Source organism: Cetorhinus maximus, chromosome 9 (genome assembly GCF_964194155.1).
Source record: "Cetorhinus maximus chromosome 9, sCetMax3.hap1.1, whole genome shotgun sequence".
Lineage (NCBI taxonomy): Eukaryota > Metazoa > Chordata > Chondrichthyes > Lamniformes > Cetorhinidae > Cetorhinus > Cetorhinus maximus.
In genome coordinates, this window is record NC_135887.1 from 6658536 (window position 1) to 6679501 (window position 20966).

The window sequence follows — 20966 nt, forward strand, 5'->3', positions numbered from 1 at the left end:
CAGAGTAACATGCGCTCTGAATCTGGACCCTTGCTATACCTATTTTGGATGCATTGTATGCCAAAAGTGAGCAATTCCCATTTCAACATTAACATTCTTCACTTTTAAGAGTCCAAAGTCCACACATAAGTATAAATTTAATCTACGAAAGAGATAGCTTCTAGGAAAAGAAAACTGAAGTTTTTCCTGACCTCTACAGGCAATCAACAAAATAAAACCTACAGGATATCAATCTAACATTAAAATCTGCATAATGTTGCTGACCAGTTGTACAGGTCCCTGGAGTCATATAATGTTCGGTAGAGTATTTGATCCTTTGTTCCTGTACTGAATTCTGTTCCACAATCCCTTTCATAACCGGACATTCTGAAAGTGTGTACAGCTTTTTCAGAGGTTGTCTTACACTTATTAATATTTTTCCACCCTTGGCAGTAGCTATTTAATCTGCTTAGAGCTTTAAACAGGGCTCCCAAATAAGCAGTAACAAAATTTAATGTTTTTTTTTTAAAAGAACATAATCTTTAAAATCACAAAGAGAATAATCCTGTTTCACAGATGTGTTGTAATGTTTTTGTCTGGATAATGAGAAATCCTGACTGGAAACAAAGAGCTATACAAGTTTTAAGGTTTTAAAGAGAAGTGTGACACATTCATTTTCCAGGATAAAGAGGTAAGCAGCTGGAACCATTATTGAATACCTTTGTAAATTACTTCAACAGTTTGGAGTGAATTTCATTCAGTAGACTTCTGTTCACATTCATCCCCAGGCGTTTAAGTGCCTCATAGTTTATATAATTGGTGTAGAATGGGAAGGAGTGGTCAGGTACAAGCAATTAGCAGCAGGAAATATAGTCCTGATCTTATTAATATCAATCCAGTAGCTGGACTAATGCAAACGTGTTTTAATATTCAACAGTACATAATTTAGGAGGAGTTTATTTATTTCACATTTGTCATCATATATTGAAATGTTATGATAAAATTAACTCCATCCCTCTCCCCAGCTATATCTTAAATAGCCTCAAAATAGCTTGTGTGATAAGTACTCGGTCATATTTTCAAGGAGATGACACAACAGAAGGTAACCTTATCAAGTATCAAGTTGACATTGATAATATATACCCCATTTAATTCTGAATGTAAACTATTGATCCACTTACTGAAACTCAGGCACATGATCTAGACTGATCTTTCAGTGCAGTACTTGGACTGTGATGTAGTGTTGGAGTCTTTTCAATGAAGTGTTATACCAAAGCTCTGTTTGCCCACTCAGGTGAACACAAAAATAAAAACCCAGGGGACTGTTGAAAGAAGAGCAGAGGATTTCTCTTCAACAACACCGTTAAAAATATAGATAAATTGTCTTGTCATCTACCTCATTGTTGGTTCTGGGGCCTTGCTGTACTCATGAAATGGATGCTGCATTTCACTCCATGAGAATGTCTACACTTTGAAAGTACTTCATCTCATTCAGCCCTTTGATTGGATGTGGAAGGTGCTATATGAATGAAAGTTTTATCTTTCTCTCTTGTTAAATAAGTAATATCAGTTGAGACCATTTTCATTAAATCCAATCTGGGCATCCATTTATGTTTCCAGTTTCATCAATACTTTAATATTTTCAAATGACCATTTAGCTATAATCTTGGTCTATGGGAGCCACTATTCAATGTGTCCTTGGAGGAAATTTAAAGTCCCCAGAGTGAGTGGGCTGGGTGCAGGCTGAAAGCGCTGAAATTGACAGCGTGCCAGAAAGCCAGCTCCAACCTGCCAATTTCAGCATTTAACTGCAACGCGTTGGGCTGCATGCAAGAAACCCCTTTGGCAGAGGCGGGTTGCCAATTTAAATATGTTAAGAGTTCATTAGCAGCTCTTTTAATAGAGAATTTCAACTTTAACTGTGGATGGACAAATTTAATGAACTTCCCCGGACTTGACAGTGAAAGCAAGGCAAGCAAACAGCGGCAATTGAGGGGGCTGAAGAAATGACAGGCAAAAATCCCCATAGGTACTGACATCTCACACCCGTGCCCTTGCCTAGATGTGGAAAAAGCTTTTGCTCACAGTGTGTGATCTGAGAGTTGGCTCTCAGCGCTTTCTTGGTAAGCCTGCTACTTTGGAGGTGACTTGCAACTACTTGGGAGGCTTATGCATTCGATTCCCACTTGCCGATCAGCAAGGGTACCGCATAGGCTGTTTTAGTTTGGACCTCCGATGAGGACCAAGATGACCAGCAGCAGCAGTAAAACCACCCAGTGCCAGGCATAGCACAGCAAGAGCAGCAGCTTTCTCCTTATAGGCCCTTACAAGAGAGTAAATAATCAGACGTGCAGCCCACAGGAGTCTCCACAATGTACGGCGTACAGGTAGAGGATCAACTTCCTGGACATATTTGAACACCAGTGTCTCAGGAGGCTCAGGGTCTCGCATCAGATGGTGGCAAGGATACACAGCCTGCTGGAAGATTTGCTGCCAAGTGGACCCGGTGGTTGTACTTTACCAGTGGCTGTCAAAGTAACTACTACCCCTTAACTTCATTGCCTTAGGCTCATTCAAGGGATCTGCAGAAGACATTTGCAGGATTTTTCAGTCAACTGCCCACAAATGCATCCGACAGGTGGCAGATGCCATGTTTGCCAGGGCAGGCAATTGTGTACACATTGACTCTGATGGTGCCAGTCAGACTGAGTAGGTACTCAGGTTTGTGTCTCTGGCTGGATTTCCACAGCTGCAGGGCATCATCGGCCGCACACATATGACAATCAAGGCACCTCTAGATCACCTTGGGATGTTTGTAAACAGTAAGGGCTTCCACTGCATCAGAGTGCATCTGCTCGACAACCACAAGGTGTGCACAAGATTTCCAGCGAGCTGCTATGATGAATTCATCCCGCGCTTGCCCACCCTCACTCAGTTCTTTGCACCTTGAAACAAACTTTCCTGCTGGGAGACGAGGGCTACTCACTTAAAATGTGGCTGATGACACCCCTGAGGAGCCCGAGTGCGACAATCAAAGCCATGCGTCATTGTGCAAGCAATCCACACGCTGAAGATGTGCTTCAGGTGCCTCGGCAGACTTGGAGGCACCCTTCAATGTGTAAGAGGGTCTTCAGAATGATTGCAGTGTGCTGCACTCTGCACAATACAGCACAACATTGAGGATTGGACCATCAGGAGATGCTCAAAGCAGAACGCAGCACCCCTTCCAAGTTCCTCCCTTTGTCTTTATTTAAGAACAGTAACAGATCTCACACAGTTTTACTCAAAGTAAGTGAGATTATACCATTTTATGAGGACAGGGTTGTTACATAATATAATGCGCAAGATGTTATTCTGCTAAGGTTACAATGTCTGAAGGCTGGTGAGTAAGCATAGGCCAATAGACTTTGATTGTCATTTGATGAGGGAGAGCTGCAAATTGCCTTATACTATTCAGTTTCATGCTGTAGCTCACAAACAACCAGCATTTTAACATGAATATAAAAGCAAAATACTGCGGATGCTGGAAATCTGAAATAAGAACAGAAAATGCTGGAAAAACACAGCAGGCCTGACAGCCTCTGTGAAGAGAGAAACAGAGTTAACGTTTCGAGTCCGTATGACTCCTCTCCAGAGCACTTTAACATTGCTCTGCATCCTACAAAGGCCAGGGTTTTCCCCCCTCGTTGAGCGGGCTCGAGGGCCGCGCGGGTGGGAGCGGTCAGGGAGCCGACCACCGCCCGCGATCGGGGCCGGACTGCGATTTCACACTGGCGGGCCAATTAAGACCCGTCCCACGTGCTTCAGCGCTCAGTGCTGCCTGTGTGTGGGGTGGGGTGGGGGGGAGGAGGGTGAACACATGCGTGCAGGCGCGCGCTTGAAAAGCCCCCTGAAGCACAGGGCTGCCTCAGGGAGATGAACAATTTTGAAAATAAAAATAAAGAATTTTAAGGTGTTAAAAAAACATGTCCCCTCAGGTGACTCTGTCACATCAGCAGGGACATGTTAGAAAGGAGGATGAAATTTTAAAAATTTATTTTGATCGCGGATGTTTTAATGACCTCATCGCGTGACCGCGGATGAGGTTTCGCAAAAAGCGCAAAGGCCGCTTGGCCTTTTCGCCTGCCCATCAACCGGAAGGTTGGACGGGCAGCGAAAAATTTAAACCAATGACATTGTTAATGATCCCTGATAGGCCTTTTAATGGTGCCGTGATATTTCGGTCGGGGTGTGTGGGAATTGGCAGCCCGCCCGCCAACCGATGTATCGCACGAGTGCGCGATGAGGTCAGGACGCTCACCCGATATCATCATGTGTCATTTCACTTTCAAGCGGGTGGGATGTGCACCCACCTGCTCAGTGAAAAATCCTGCCCAAAGTGTAACTTGTATCTGGAATGTGATGTGTGGATGATGATGTCTACACATCAAGTGGATGATGATGCCTACACACACTAGAGTGCCAGCACTAATATTAGAATTGAGAAACAGATGGATAGAAACAAAGTTGTGAGCACCTTCCACATGGCACACACAGTAAGTACCATTTCACAAGTGATAATGCAATACATTTTTCTACAAAGAGTGGAGACTAGAAATTCAGATCCAGCTAAAGTAATTTGTAGCAAGCGTGTCCAAACATTTTCTTGTCATTAGCTATTTACATGCTTGGTATGGAGCCACAGAGAACACACATAAAGTTTACATGGTATTAATTTGTAATAATCTGATTTATAAACAATTCGCCAATGTGGAACACCTTTTACAAGCTTCCAGCCACATAACATCGAAACATGATAAACCAGCAATAAAAACTGTGTGCAAAAGGGTTGAGTTGTCAGGGCTCAGGAGCCACATCCATTCTTTATACAATTCAATTAGGTAACCTTCCTGTCCTGTGTGCCTATTCAGGCACTCGCTACAGATTGTAGCTATTTTTTTTAGTTGGATTTTTAAGTTGGTAGCACTCTCCAGTCCAAGTCAGAAGATTGTACGTTCAAACACTCCAGGACCCAAATTGCCATTTAAGTGCATTAGTCAGGAAGTTGATTCTGAAGCACTCTGGGTAGCTCTAAGGATGTGTTATGGAACTTTGTGAATGCAGGTTTTTATTTTTAAAACTGTCATATTAACCATTGTACTGTTTTAACAAAAGAGTTCTGAAAACAATGGCTGTCAAACTCAGTCAAAAATGCGGGTGATTGATTTTATTTTACTGTGGTGGTATACTCATTATCCTGCCAAGAATAGAGCTCTATTAATCCTGGTGGCAGTGAGAGCCAGTGTTGTAATATGGGTTCAGTTGTTGTGACACATTAATGGGAAGCTCTTGTGTGTTTAAACATGAACACTTCATTGGTGGCCTTTAACTATTTACAGATCCCAGGTTACTGTTGTGCATGGTGCTGTTGCCATGTATGTAGGCTGCTTCTAGAGTGTTCTCTCTAGACTTTTCTCTCAGATTCTATTACCATGTAAGTGGGGGACTTCAAAGCCCATCACCAAGAGTGACTCGGTAGCACCACTACTGACCGAGCTGGCCGAGCCCTAAATGACATAGCTGCTGGACTGGGTCTGCGGCAGGTGGTGAGAAAGCCAACAAGAGGGAAGAACATACTTGACCTCATCCTCACCAACCTGCCTGCCGCAGACGCCTCTGTCCAGGACAGTATTGGTAGGAGTGACCATCGCACAGTCATTGTGGATACGAAGTCCTGTCTTCACTTTGAGGATACCCTCCATCGTGTTGTGTGGTACTACCACCATGCTAAATGGGATAGATTTTGAACAGATCTAGCAACTCAAGATTGGGCATCCATGAGGTGCTGTGGGCCATCAGCAGCAGCAGAATTGTACTCAAACACAATCTGTAGCCTCATGGTCCGGCATATCCCCCATTCTACCATTACCATCAAGCCAGGCGATCAATCCTGGTTCAATGAAGAGTGCAGGAGGGCATGCCAGGAGCAGCACCAGGCACACCTAAAAATGAGGTGTCACCTGGTGAAGCTATAAAACAGGACTACTTGCATGCCAAACAGCATAAGCAGCAAGTGATAGACAGAGGTAAGTGATCCCACAACCAACGGATCAGATCTAAGCTCTGCAGTCCTGCCACATCCAGTTGTGAATGGTGGTGGACAATTAAACTGCTCACTGGAGTAGGAGGCTCCACAAATATCCCCATCCTCAATGATGGAGGAGCCCAGCACATCAGTGTAAAAGATAAGGCTGAAGCATTCACAACAATCTTCAGCCAGAAGTGCCGAGTGGATGATCCATCTCGGCCTCCTCCGGGGGTCCCCAGCATCACAGATGCCAGTCTTCAGCCAATTTGATTCACTCCACATGATATCAAGAAACAGCTGAAGGCACTGGATACTGCAAAGGCTGTGGGTCCTGACAATATTCCAGCAATAGCACTGAAGACTTGTGCTCCAATACTTGCCATGCCCCTAGCCAAGCTGTTCCAGTACAGCTACAACATTGGCATCTACCCAGTTATTTGGAAAATTGCCCAGGTATGTCCTGTACACAAAAAGCAGGACAAATCCAACCCATCCAATTACAGCCCCATCAGTCTACTCTCGATTATCAGTAAAGTAATGGAGGGGTCATCAACAGTGCTATCAAGTGGCACTTGCTTAGCAATAACCTGCTCACTGATGTCCAGTTTGGATTCCACCAGGGCCACTCAGCTCCTGACCTCATTACAGCCTTGGTTCAAACATGGACAAAAGAGCTGAACTCCTGAGGTGAGGTAAGAGTGACTGCCCTTGACATCAAGGCAGCATTTGACCGAGTGTGGCATTAAGGAGCCCTAGCAAAACTATTGTCAATGGGAATCAGGAGGAAAACTCTCCGATGGTTGGAGTCATACCTAGCACAAAGGAAGATGGTTGTGGTTGTTGGAGGTCAGTCATCTCAGCTCCAGGACATCACTGCAGGAGTTCCTCAGGGTAGTGTCCTTGACCCAACCATCTTTAGCTCCTTCACCAATGACCTTCCTTCCATCATAAGGTCAGAAATGGGATGTTCGCTGATGATTGCACAATGTTCAACACCATTCGCAGATGCTGAAGCAGTCCATGTCCAAATGCAGCAAGACCTGGACAATATCCAGGTTTGGGCTGACAAGTGGCAAGTAACATTTGTGCCACACAAGTGTCAGGCAATGACCATCTCCAACAAGAGGGAATCCAACCATCGCCCCTTGATGTTTAATGGCATTACCATCACTGAATCCCCCACTATCAACATCCTGGGGGTTACCATTGATCAGAAACCGAACTGGACTAGCCATATAAATACTGTAACTACATGAGCAGGTCAGAGGCTAGGAATCGTGCGATGAGTAACTCGCCTCCTGACTCCCCAAAGCTTGCCCACATCTACAAGGCACAAGTCAGGAGTGTGATGGAATACTTCCCACTTGCCTGGATGAGTGCAGCTCCTACAACACTGAAGAGGCTGGACACTGTCCAGGGCAAAGCAGCCCGCTTGATTGGCACCACATCCACAAACCCTCCACCATTGACGCACAGTAGCAGCAGTGTGTACCATCTACAAGATGCACTGCAGAAATTCACCAAGGCTCCTTCGACAGCACCTTCCAAACCCACAACCACTACCACCTAGGAACACCACCACCTGGAAGTTCCCCTCCAAGTCGCTCACCATCCTGACTTGGAAATATATTGCCATTCCTTCACTGTCGCTGGATCAAAATCCTGGAACTCCCTTCCTAACAGCACTGTGGGTGTACCTAGACCACATGGACTGCAGCGGTTCAAGAAGGCAGCTAGCTCACCACCACCTTCTCAAGAGCAACTAGGGATGGGCAATAAATGCTGGCCCAGCCAGCGAAGCCCATATCCCGTGAATGAATTTTTTAAAAAACCATGTGACTCTATACATCATACGGTGCTAATCTCCAGTCCCATGTTAACCCTTGCTCTGCCAAGCACCCTTACATCATAATGGCATGCAGGCACCTACAACATCCAGATTCATTAATCTTGTGAAAACAATATGAATGCTTAATGAATTAAAATTGTCACATCCCTGAATTCCTTTCTATTTTCCTTTCAGTAGAAGATAGCCACATGCCAAGAAAAAAGGGAACATTCATTTTTCAGAGGCACCTGCTCTTCTGTTGCCTTACAGTAGGTGTTTACTTATAAAGTCAAATCTACAAGTATTTGTGTGTAATGGGAAAATCTCAACAGGATGAGGGTAAGACTGGAACACTTGTTTACAATGACCTGAATTTTCCTGATTCTCAGGATTCCCACCAGAAGTGGGACATGGTGGGACTTTTAATTACCCACCTTATTCCATTGTGACCTTGTCCTAATTTCCTGGGATGGAGTTAATAAGTATTTATGACTGGCCCCCAAACTATGTGCATCTATAATTGGTGAGATACCCTGTACAATTGCAGCATTGTGCTGAGACAGCTGCTTTATGGGGATTGTATAGAAATTAAATACAATGCAGAACACTGCAAAGGGAAACTACCTTTTAAATAATCCTTATGGGGTTAGGTGTGAAGTAGCTGATGAGTGCCAGCATCTGATGGAACTCTGTAATAATTGCTTAGTGCCTCATGTGAGTGCCATTAGACTTCAAATGCCTTTTTAACACAGGCATTGATATTGAGAGGTGGAACAGGGCTGGGGCTGGGAAAGAAGGAAAATTAGTCACTGGAGAAAGTCCTGCATATTTGCCATAAAGTGGGGATTGAGGAACGTTTCAGTGGCCATTTTTTGAGTGGGGATTTAATGGGAAACTTCCCCGCCCCATATTTCTCTATTGCCTGCCTCATTATCGCCTGTTTGGAGCAGATAAGTGATAGGGAATTAGTGATAGAAGAACAGAGGAATGAGTGATAAGGCCTGTCAAATCCCCATCTCTAAAAAATAATCCACCAGTGTTCCTCCCAAATACTGCCCTAAAAGTATGGAATCAAAACCATTGCCTTCAGCTCATGCCACAAAATCCATAACCATGGCAACAATTTCACCCCCTTCCCCAGCCCCCCACCCCATCTCCCCCCCACCTCCGTGACCACTGCTTCAGGCTGAGCTGAACTGTTTGCAGCCTCAGCATTCTTTTGACCCTGAACCGATGTATGATGTCCATATGTCCCCATCACAATGACCATCTCTGTAACATCACTTGCCTTTGTCCCTACCTCAGTCCATTTGCTACTGAAATCCTCATTCATGCCCTTCTCACCTCCAGGCTTGACTATTTCAATGCCCTCCTGATCAGCTTCCTTTGCTTCACCCGTGGTGAAATTAAGCTCATCAAAGCTTTGTCGCTCATAACCTACCCTGCGCCAAGTCTCACTGACCTATCACTCATGTCCTTGCTGACCCACTCTGTTTCCTGGTCCCCTAACCGCCTCCAAATTAAAATTCTTATCCCCTTATCCAAATCACTTAATCACCTCGCTCCTTCACCATCTCTATAACCCCCTAGCCGGAATTTTCCAGCCCCACCGGGGTGGGTTCCTCCATGTCGGAGCCGGCAAGTCATTGAAACCTCCATTCACACTGGAGGGGACTGGAAGATCCCATCAGCGTGAGGGGATGGAAATTTCTGGCCTCTGTTCCTACAATTTTGACCTTTTGCATTCTGCCTTTGGCGCTACTGTTGGTCTTTCAGCTCTGGAATTCCCTCCGTAAACTGCTCCACCTTTCAACCCACTTCCTCTCCTTTAGGGCCCATCTTAAAACCCAATTCTCTGACCAAGCTTTTGTTCACTCTTCCGAATGTGTCCCTCCTTGGCCTGGATTTCATTTTCGTCCCACTATGCTTGTGTGAAGAGCGTTGTGCCATTTTCCCGCATTTAAAGTGCTTTATAAATGCAAGTTGTTGTCGTTGTGGCTTTGGTTCTTTTGTGTTGAGTTAAATTTATTTACATAAAAGGAAAGCATTTTGGGGAATTTTCATATTTGCCCCTTTCTGTAGATGACTGCATTTGCTAAGCCAGCACAGAATCAACAATCTGCCAGATTCTAGCTCAACCACATGGATTTAATATAAACAGAAAATGCTGCCAATACTCAGCAGGTCAGGCAGCATCTGTGGAGAGAAAAACAGAGTTAACGTTTCACATTGTTGCCTTTTTATCAGAACATGGATTTAATGTCTGTTTTTTGTAACTACTTAAACTAAAACCACACTGTGCCTGCCTCTCTTCCACGTCTCTGTCCATGCCCGGGTGTCCTGGGTGAGGAAACGCTTGAGGTCTTGTGTGACTGGTGGGCATTGGAGGACTGGAGTGCGTCATTGCCCCTGAAATATCACCTTCATTTGATTCACTAAATTTTCTTAAAACTTTTTGGATATTTGTAATAGTATATTGGTGATGCCCCTTTCAAAACGAGCACTTAGTTAAAAAAACACACCGGGCAGGGTGATTTCCCACTGGCTTCAGGACCCCAACATCAAGTGTCAAATGGGAGTCAGAGCCTGCACTGTGTGGGAACAGTCACATGGCAATGGTTTTCCCCGAATTGGCCAATTAGTGGCCGGAGGGGTGTGCTCACCATCCTAGGGCGGGCACACAAAGCTGGAGGGCCAAAAGGAAGTCCTTCAGCATGGTAAAAGCAGCAGGCGGCCCTTACAGATAAGAGAGGGAAAGGGAGCTTCAGTGTGGGGGACGTCCTTTCTACAACCTTTTAAACTTCAAAATAAAAAGTGCTTTCAGTAGCCAGGCCGGCATGGTGGAAGGGGAACCTCCCCACAGGACAGCCTGTAACTGCAGCTGAAGCCAGGCAGGGATTAACCCTTGATTCCCTTGTAGATCAAAAAATCTGCCTAACTCAGTCCTGAATATATTCAGTGACCCAGCTTCCTCTGATCTCTGGTGAAGCGAATCCCAAAGACTAATGACTCTCTGAAAGGTGATATTCCTCCTCATCGCCATCTTAAATGCAAGACCCCCTTATCTTGAAACTGTACCCCCTAGTTCTATATTCTCCCAGGAGGGGAAACATCCTCACAGGATCTACCCTGTCAAGCCGCCTCAGAATCTTATATCTTTCAATAAGAGCACCCCTCATTCTCCTAAACTCCAGTGAGTACAGGCCCAACCTGCTCAACCTTTCCTCATAAGACAGCACCTTCATCGCAGGAATCAGCCTAGTAAACCTTCTCTGAACTGCGTCCAGTGCGAGCACATCACCCCTTAAGGAAGGAGATCAAAACAGTACACAATACTCTAGGTGCAGTCTCACCAATGCGCCATACAATTGTAGCAAGGCTTCACTACTTTTATATTCCATCCCCCTCGCAATAAAGGCCGACATCCCATTTGCCTTCCTAATTATTTGCTGTACCGCATGCTAATTTTTTGTGATTCGTGTACAAGGACACCCAGATCCCTCTGTGCCACAGCATTCTGCAGTTTCTCTCCATTTAAATAATATTCTGCTTTTCCACTCTTGCCGCCAAAGTGAACGACCTCACATTTTCCCACATTCTACTCCATCTGCCAAATTTTTGCCCACTCAATTATCGACTATCTACATCCCACTGCAGGCTGTTTTTATCCTCCTCACAACTTGCTTCCCAGCTTTTCTTTGTATCATCTGCAAATATGGCTACAATACAGTCGGCCCCTTCACCCAAGTCTTTAATATCGCTCAAAAATAGTTGAGGCCACCACACTGATCCCTGTGATACTCCACTTGTTAATGAAACTGAAAATGATCCATTTATCCCAACTGCGTTTCCTGTTAGTTAGCCAAACCTCTATCCATGCTAATATCACCCCCAGCACAATGAGCTCTTAACTTGTGCAGTAACCTTTTATGTGATACCTTATTGAGTGCCTTTTAGAAATCCAAATACACAACATCTACTGATACCCTTTTATCCACCCTGCTTATTACATCCTCAAAGAACTCTTAATAAATTTGTCAAACATGATTTTTCTGTCGCAAAACCATGTTAACTGTTTGATTGTTTTATGATTTTCTAAATGTCCTGCTACTCTTTCCTTAATAATGGATTCTAGCATGTTTCTGATGACAGATGTTAGACTAACTGACCTGCAGTTTCCAGATTTCTGACTTCCTCCTTTCTTGAATGGAGCTGTTACATTTGCTATTTTCCAATCCGCTGGGACCTTTGCACAATCTGGGGAATTTTGGAAGATTACAACCAATGCATGCACTATCTCTGCAGCCTCTTATTTTAAGACTCTAGAGTTCAGGCCATCAGGTCCAGGGCACTTGTTAACCTTTAGTCCCATTAGTTTTCTGGGCTGCTCTCTGATGTCTCCAGGGGTCCAGCGCTGAACTGGAAAATTCCAGTCAGCCTCTGACAACAGTCAGTTGCCTGACAATTGAGCCAATTAAAATGACTCAATTTGTTACCTGAAATGAAAACAGAAAATGCCTGATAAATTCCACAGGTCTGGCAGCATTTGTGGAGAGAGAAACAGAGTTAATGTTTCAAATACAACATGACTCTTCTTCAAATTGGTTACCCGCTGCTTACCGGGTGGGTGACCCCTGCTGCCCATCCTGCCTCTGGGGAAAATGGCCCGGGATGGTGCCAGGAAACTGGCAAACCTGCTGGTAGTGCGAATTTTTGTCCCCACGCACCTTTTTGCTCACCCCCACTGGGGTCTAAAAATCTTCCTTACTAATTCTGAATGGAGGCTGCTCAGATGAGAGGGATTGCTGTTAAGGATCCCAAGTGAGATAATTTTGGAAACCTCAAGTTCAGTGCGTCAATGTGTGTGTTTCAATGAAGCGTTGAACTGGTAATGTCACACGTACGGATGGATGGAAATGTGTGAATGCTTTGTGTCTGCCAATCTACTTGTTTGGAAGAGATAACTCTTAAGACAAATGTCAGCAAAGTAGGGAAAGACCCTACATTACGGCCCAGATTTTCATCATGACATACCAAACATCCCACAAAAGGCCAGAAACTCTAGATACCCCCCCAAACATTTTTGTGGGAGGGGAGCTGTGCTGATCTTCACACATAGGGCAGAATTTTATGAGTAGGCATGAGGGGGCGGGGCCTGCTCACCGGTGTGTAAATTGATACGCGGTGTAGATGGGGAGGGAACTCCCGACGTCATCCCGCCCCATTTAAATTTTCAGGAAGGCGGGAGTGCAGGGAAATCAGCTGTGCACCCGCCGACCTGTCATTGGCCAATTGAGGCCATTGACAGAGTCATTAAACTAATTAGCGGACCTGCCCATCCAACCTTAAGGTCAGCGGGCAGGCCAGGAGCCCCGGCGGGAATTAGAAAAAAGCATCAAACCTCATCCACGGGCGGGGTGAGGTTTCATGTAGGCTTTAAAAAATTTAAATGAAAGTTTTGTGAAAATTATGGACATTGTCACGTGAGGGGACATGTAAGGGAAATTTTATTTTTCTATTTTTGTCTTTTTCACATTTAGAGCCGATCTCCCTGAGGCAGCACTGAGCCTCAGGAAGATGAGCCCACTCTTTCGTGCACATGCGTGACAGAGCACACTCTCGATTTTGGGATTCCCCCACCGCCCACACAGGGAGTGCATGGCGCTTCTGTGCGGACGTCACGCTGGGCAGACCTTAATTGGCCTGCCCACGTAAAATGGCGGTGTGCCTCCAATCGGGGGCGCCGATCGGAAGCGCGCCCGTACGTGCCCGCCCATCAACCCGCCCTCGACGGGGGGGAAATTCAGCCCATAAGCAGTCCATGGATGCAGCTGGACATTGAAATCACCAGCTGGCTTCAGTAAAGCGGGATTTCAGTTGGCCAGGAGTGTGAAACACGGAGTTGGCAGATTAGACCAGGTAAGAGGAGGTCTGACTTGGTGGATTTGTTTGGATAGCCAGGGTACCCCTTTGGATCTGGTCCCGGAACACCTTTGGAAGAGGTAAGACACCCTTTAGGATTGTTAAAAGGAAACCTGATTGTGTGTGAAAAAGTGCATAAACTCATTGAAAATGTCAAGCTTTCAAGGAACTGTCAAAGAAGTCAAGGAATTGTCAAAGGATACTAGGTGAGTTGGCATGGGGGGTGAAGGGCAATGTGTGATAGGTGGTGGTCATGGGTTGGCATAGGGGCTATAAAGGCCAAGGAGATGTGTGGGGGGAAAGGGGCTATGAGAGGCCATGTGGGGTGGGTAGAGGGGCATGGGTTGGCATGAAGGGCCAAGGGGATGGATGGGGCATGAGGTGGCATAGAGTTGGCATGGATAGGGCATGGGGACTCTCGGGGGGGAGGTGAGGGGTGAAGGCTGGAGGGTTGTTTTAGTTTTATTCTCTTTTAGTCAGCATGGTTTTGTGAAAGGAAAATCATGTTTAACCAATTTATTGGAGTTTTTTGAAGGAGTCGCATGTGCAATGGATGAAGGGGAGCCTGTAAATGTACTGTACTTGGATTTCCAGAAGGCATTTGATAAGGTGCCACCTCAAAGATTATTACAGAAAATAAAAGTGCATGATGTAGGGGGTAACATATTAGCCTGGATTGAAGATTGTCTGGCTGGCAGAAAGCAGAGAGTATGCATAAATGGGTCTTTTTCAGATTGGCAGGATGTGATGAGTGGAGTCCCACAGGGGTCTGTACTGGGGCCTCAACTTTTTACAATTTACATCAGTGACTTAGATGAGGGGAGTGAAGACATGGTAGCTAAATTTGCAGATGACACAAAGATAGGTAGGAAAGTATGTTGTAAAGAGGACATGAGGAGGTTGCAGATGGATATAGATAGGTTAAGTGAGTGGGAAAAGATCTGGCAAATGGAGTTTAATGTGGGAAAATGTGAAGTTGTTCATTTTGGCAGGAAGAACAAAAAAGCAGAGCATTACTTAAATGGAGAACGGCTGCATAATTCTGAGGTGCAGAGGGATCTAGGTGTTCTAGTACGAGTCACAAAAAGTCAGTATGCAGGTACAGCGAGTAATTAAGAAGGCTAATGGATGCTATCCTTTATTACAAGAAGGATTGAACATAAAAGTAAGGATGTTATGTTTCAGTTATACAGGGCATTGGTGAGGTCACACCTCGAATACTGTGTGCAGTTTTGGTCTCCTTATTTAAGGAAGGATGTAAATGCATTGGAGGTGGTTCAGAGGAGGTTTACTAGATAGATACCTGGAATGGTGAGTTGTCTTATGAGGAAAGGTTGGACAGACTGGGCTTGTTTCCACTGGAGTTTAGAAGAGTGAGGGGTGACTTGATTGAAGTATACAAGATCCTGAACGGCCTTGACAAGGTGGATGTTGAAAGGATGTTTGCTCTTTTGGGTGAGTCCAGAACTAGGGGACACTGTTTTAAAATTAGGGTTGCCCTTTTAGGACAGAGATGTGGAGAAATTTTTTCCTCTCAGAGGGTTATGCGAGTTTGGAATTTTCTGCCTCAGGAGGCGGTGGAGGTGGGGGTCATTGAATATTTTTAAGGCAGAGGCAGATAGATTCTTGTTAGGCAAGGGAATCAAAGGTTATCGGGGGTAGATGGGAATTTGGAAATCGAAACACAAGAAGATCAGCCATGATCTTATTGATTGGCGGAGCAGGCTCGAGGGGCCGAATGGTCTACTCCTGTTCCTATTTCTTATGTGTTTATGTTCTTTATTAAATTTAAGTCAACACAGTGTAGGAGCACAGAGGCAGGCCTTCTCCCCTCCTCTGTACCTGGCAGACTCTGCAATCAGTCCGTCAGCGGTGGGCCTGACTTCCAATCCAACCCACAACCCCCCCGCTCCACCACCCCCAGAACGAAAATCTGATTTGTGGGCAGTGATTTTTAAAGGTTGGGTTTGGAGAGATGGAAATCCTCCCGTCACTGCGCACTCGACTCAGGAGCAAAAATCTGGGCCTATGCCTGTTGAATGCAACACTTGGGCCGCAAACTGGATGATGTCATATCAGCACCAAAGTTTCGAACATCTGCGACTAAAAATTAGAATGTTATTCCTTATGGCATTTATCCATATGCTATTGGACAGATTAACACAATTACATAGTGCAGCATTTTCCCCCTGTTGGCGGGGGAGGGGTTGTGTGGGGGTGGGCGTGAATCCGATCGGTGCCCCCAATCGGGGACGCGCTGCCATTTTATGTGGGCAGGGCCAATTAAGGCCCACCCAGTGTGACGCTCGCCCGGAAGCGCTGAGCGCTCCCTGTGCGGGCATGGGGGGGGAGGGGAAATTCCCTGAGTGGTTCCTCGCGCCCTTACGCTCATGCGCACGAGTTTAAGGTTTTAAATTTTAAATAAAGGGAAACAAAAATTTTTAAAGCATGTCCCTTCATGTGACAGCGTTACATGAGCTGGGACATGTCAATGAATTTTTAAAATAATTTTTACTGGATCTTAAAATACTTCATGAACCCTCATCCCGCCCGTGGACGAGGTTTCATGAAAAATGCGAAGGCCGCCTGGGCTCTTCACCTGCCCCCCCGCCGACCTTAGGGTTGGACGGACAGCTCATTAAATAGAGTTAATGACTTTTTAAATGCCTTAATAGGCCTTTGACAGTTTGGCGGGCGCGCAGCCGAGTCTGATGCACGCCCGCCAAACTGACAATCTAAATGATGTGCGTTAGCGTCAGGACGCACGCCCGCCATCACCGCACGTCATTTTACACATCAGCAAGTGGGCCCCGCCCCTCCGCTCGCCGACATGAAAATGCCGCCCATAGTTATACTTTGATTTCTGAACTCATAATTTCAAAACAATATCAGAACTTCAACTTTTCAGTTCTGCTTTGTGGCACGGAGAGAAATAGTTCTCAAGATCTCGTTTATCAAGCTGCTTACGAAACCAGTAAAATAAAGGAAGGTTCATAGAGCAGAACTTCTTCAAGGTAGGCATTCCTTGAAGAGAAGAGGAGGCTCATTTCTTTCACTGGGAAAAGAGCATTTATGTCACAGTCAGAAATTCAGTCACTTCTAAATCGGGTAAATTATAGCGCAAGATTAACAAGACGGATAATATGCAATAGTAAAGCACGTTTAATCATTAAAGTGTTATGTTATGGAATATTTATTTGTATAGAAATAAGAATCAGGGCAATTGCCTTTAAACTGTGTGTAGCAATTGAGTGAAGGCTGCCCTCATTTTGACTTCCATGAACGTCATCTGCTAATTATGAATTATGGTATCTTTACATACAGTACAGTGCAACATCAGTTTAATCGTTGTGAAATCTGTTTGTTAATGCGCTCATAACTGCACAGCAAAATGTCAGGTCCTAACAAATGTAAAGATAAGTGAATGTATGACAAAAACCAAAGTGAGCATGGATGCTGTGAGGTTAATTAATGTTGTGTTTCAATCAGAATTAATAATTTTGCAGCTCAAATAAACCTGTCTTATTCATTGGGCAGTCTTTAATGAGTCTCGCGATTACTGAGGAAGTAAAAGTCATTCTAATTTACTTGTGGAGAGTTATGCACTGTTGTCTACATAATTATGTTGTAGCTAATAAAACACTGGTTTAAGATGTATATTTAACTGTGTTACATTATCATGGTAAACAAAAGCATTGCCTTATTTTTAGATGGATCCTGGAATACTATCAAAGGGCAATAGCATCTTGTAAAAATGTCTTATAATACCAACTGTCCTACAGCATCAAATTGCAGGTAACAGCCCGTTGAAGGCTGTGCAGCCTGTTAAAAATAATTGTCATTGCTCTTTGTCGAGCAACTTTAAGGATGCAATTCAAATTGCATCCTGAAAATGTCTGAAACATTTCAGTGAAAATAATGGACAGGTCAATGAAGGCCATCTGATTATGTACTCTCAGTGTGAACAAGACAGCTGCAAGATTAAAAAAAGCTTGGAAATTATTGTGAACAATTCTGACATATAATGCCTAATGGGCTTGAATCAAACGCAATGAGGTGTTCTACCAAAAATAATTAGATTTTATTGTGCTGGTATGGTAATGGATAACTGTTAATGTGAATAATATTGATGCTTTCCTAATATGGGAAAATTATATTTGTCATGATAATGAAGGAAAAACACCTAATTGCGTTTGTAAATATTGGACTTTAAAAATAAGGCCTGAGTTTTTAAAAATGCACACAAGCTACTGGCTGGATTGTTGCAGGGTGACAATGAAGTATTCAATGAACGGCATGACACTAGGAAGTTCTGAGGAACAAAGAGGCCTTGGCGTGTGTGCCCATAGATCTCTGAAGGCGGAGGGGCATGTTAGTGGGGTGGTGAAAAAGGCATATGGGACACTTGCCTTTATCAATCAAGGCATAGATTACAAAAGTAGGGCGGTCATGTTGAAGTTGTATAGAACCTTAGTGAGGCCACAGCTGGAGTACTGTGTGCAGTTCTGGTCGCCACATTATAGGAAGGATGTGATTGCACTGGAGGGGGTGCAGAGGAGATTCACCAGGATGTTGCCTGGGATGAAACATTTAAGTTATGAAGAGAGGTTGGATAGACTTGGGTTGTTTTCGTTGGAGCAGAGAAGACTGAGGGACGACCTGATCAAGGTGTACAAGATTATGAGGGGCATGGACAGGGTGGATAGGGAGCAGCTGTTCCCCTTAGTTGAAGGGTCAGTCACAAGGGGACATAAGTTCAAGGTGAGGGGCAGGAGGTTTAGGGGGGATGTGAGGGAAAACTTTTTTACCCAGAGGGTGGTGACGGTCTGGAATGTGCTGCCTGGGAGGGTGGTGGAGGCGGGTTGCCTCACATTCTTTAAAAAGTACCTGGATGAGCACTTGGCACGTCATAACATTCAAGGCTATGGGCCAAGTGCTGGTAAATGCGGTTAGGCAGGTAGGTCAGGTGATTCTCATACGTTGGTGCAGACTCGATGGGCTGAAGGGCCTCTTCTGCACTGTGTGATTCTGTGATTCTGTGACTCCCTATGAGGTAATAGAACCCCACCCTGTTGCCAGACAAGGTACTTCTAAAGACATCGCGAAACTAATTGCTCCTTCCGGTAGAGACAGTGGAATATGATGGGAGATGAACATCATCTCATCAAGAAATCCTGTGAGCAATGCCCAGACAGATTTGTGAATTCACTTCCCACCTGGAATATACAAAGAAGGGGTTAAAAGTGAGCTGAAAAGCTGCCCCGGTGTCTGTCTGTTGGTGGGTGTTCTGAAAGGAAGCAAGTACTGGAAGTTTGATTCAGAAGTAACAGCCACACATGGTACCCCTGCAAATTGCCATTTTGCAAGTATCCCGATCTCTCCCCCTCTCCACCGAATTGAACACTACCGGAACCTCGAAGCTGGTTATTCATCTACCAGAGTCAACTCTACTGAAGTCTCGAATCACAATGGCCGCAACACTCAATCACCTACTCACCACGAGTCAAGGACTATTCCATATACCTTTTTTTATACACATATATATTCACTTACTTCAAGCTAAATTCTTACTTTTAACCTGTATGACCGTATATGGGTGTGTTTTACCCTTTCTTGCCTTTAGTAGTTAATAAACTTACTCTTACCTTTAACTCAAGAAAGTCTGATCAAATTGGCTCCTTCAAAACCGGAATGATTGGTTCTGGGAAAAAGGTATCCGTGAAAGGGATCCTTTTCAGATTATGTCTTGTCGCGGCCAGAGTTGCGGGGGGGTGCTGAAGAGAGACAGGGAGCCAGTTCATCCCTCCTCACCTGGGGCATAACAATTTGGAGGTGTCCCAGCCAGATGGTGACAAATTGAGGGATCTCGCCTGGATCAACAACTTTGGGGAGGCTCACCTGGGGGTAGGTCAGAACAAATCTCAGACTAACTTTGTTTTTAACATTGTTGTTCTCATTCCAGAATATGGCTTAACAAATCAATCCACCAAAAATGTTGGAAAACCTGTATTTGCTGCACATCTATGAAGAATAACAAGTATCTAATCATTTTTTTCTTCACTTATTATACCTTTGTTTTTACTTCCTTTCCGTCCCGGCTGTGTCCTGCACCGTAGATCTTCGTTCTTCATCTTCATTTCTCAATGAAAAAGACCATTGGGATTTAAATCTAGGTTCCCACAATGGCAGTATTCCCTGTTTGACTTGTGCTGGGTCAACCTGAATGGTGCATCACGGTTGAATGGGTGGCAGTCTTTGGGGTGATAGCAAAACAGGGTCTGTGACTGCATTCAACAAATTGTTGATCCCAATAAGTTACATTTCCCTTGGCACTGTATTGACAATCGTTAACAAATTGCATCAGCATTTCCTTCCAAAGAGAGGCCTATCATCCTGTGAGCCTAGCTGGCTTGTAAATTTAACTGGAAGACATCTACTCAATACATTGTTTCCTCACAAAGCTGTGCACGTTGCCTTAACATCAGTTTAAACCTTTAACACAAAATCTTCCTGCAGCAGTACAATCTTTTCTTCAGACAAGAAACCCAATACTGATTCTTTTTTAAGTGAATTGGACGCAATTCATTGACTTTGAACTAAGTAAGAGGTTATTCTGATTTTTCTTATTTGGGACCACTTTTAAAAAGCTAAACCACTGATTTTAGTACTTTGTAAAGGCCAATGAATGTACATTATTAAAATGTTATTGCTCTAACTATGCTCCACACGGTAAAATTAAAGAGGTAGTATCATGTGCTTTGTTAAATGGATTAAGTTCTGGCAGGAAGAGGAACAAGGCAGTGTTAACGAGGCTCACAGGCAGCTTTTTGCTTTCAAATGTGCTGAGTTCAGATGAGAGACAAAACACTGCCTGAAATTTCACACGCTTCTCTGCTTTAATTAATCTTGGACGGTCCTAGATCAAGTGAAGCACAGAAATTCATGACTTATTTTAATTTAAGTTGATGCATTTTTTTTTTAAGTGAAAAATGATCAGCGCCTAGGCATGACTGCCATTGCTGTCTCTGCCACATTTTCCTCATTACATGTTCTTGTCCAACTTACAGTCAGAAATTCATGCATCCAAAACTGTAAACAATTTGATAAAATGTAATGCACCCAATTGTTGTTTGCAGTAATGTTTTTTGAGCTTCCACTGGATAAAAAGCT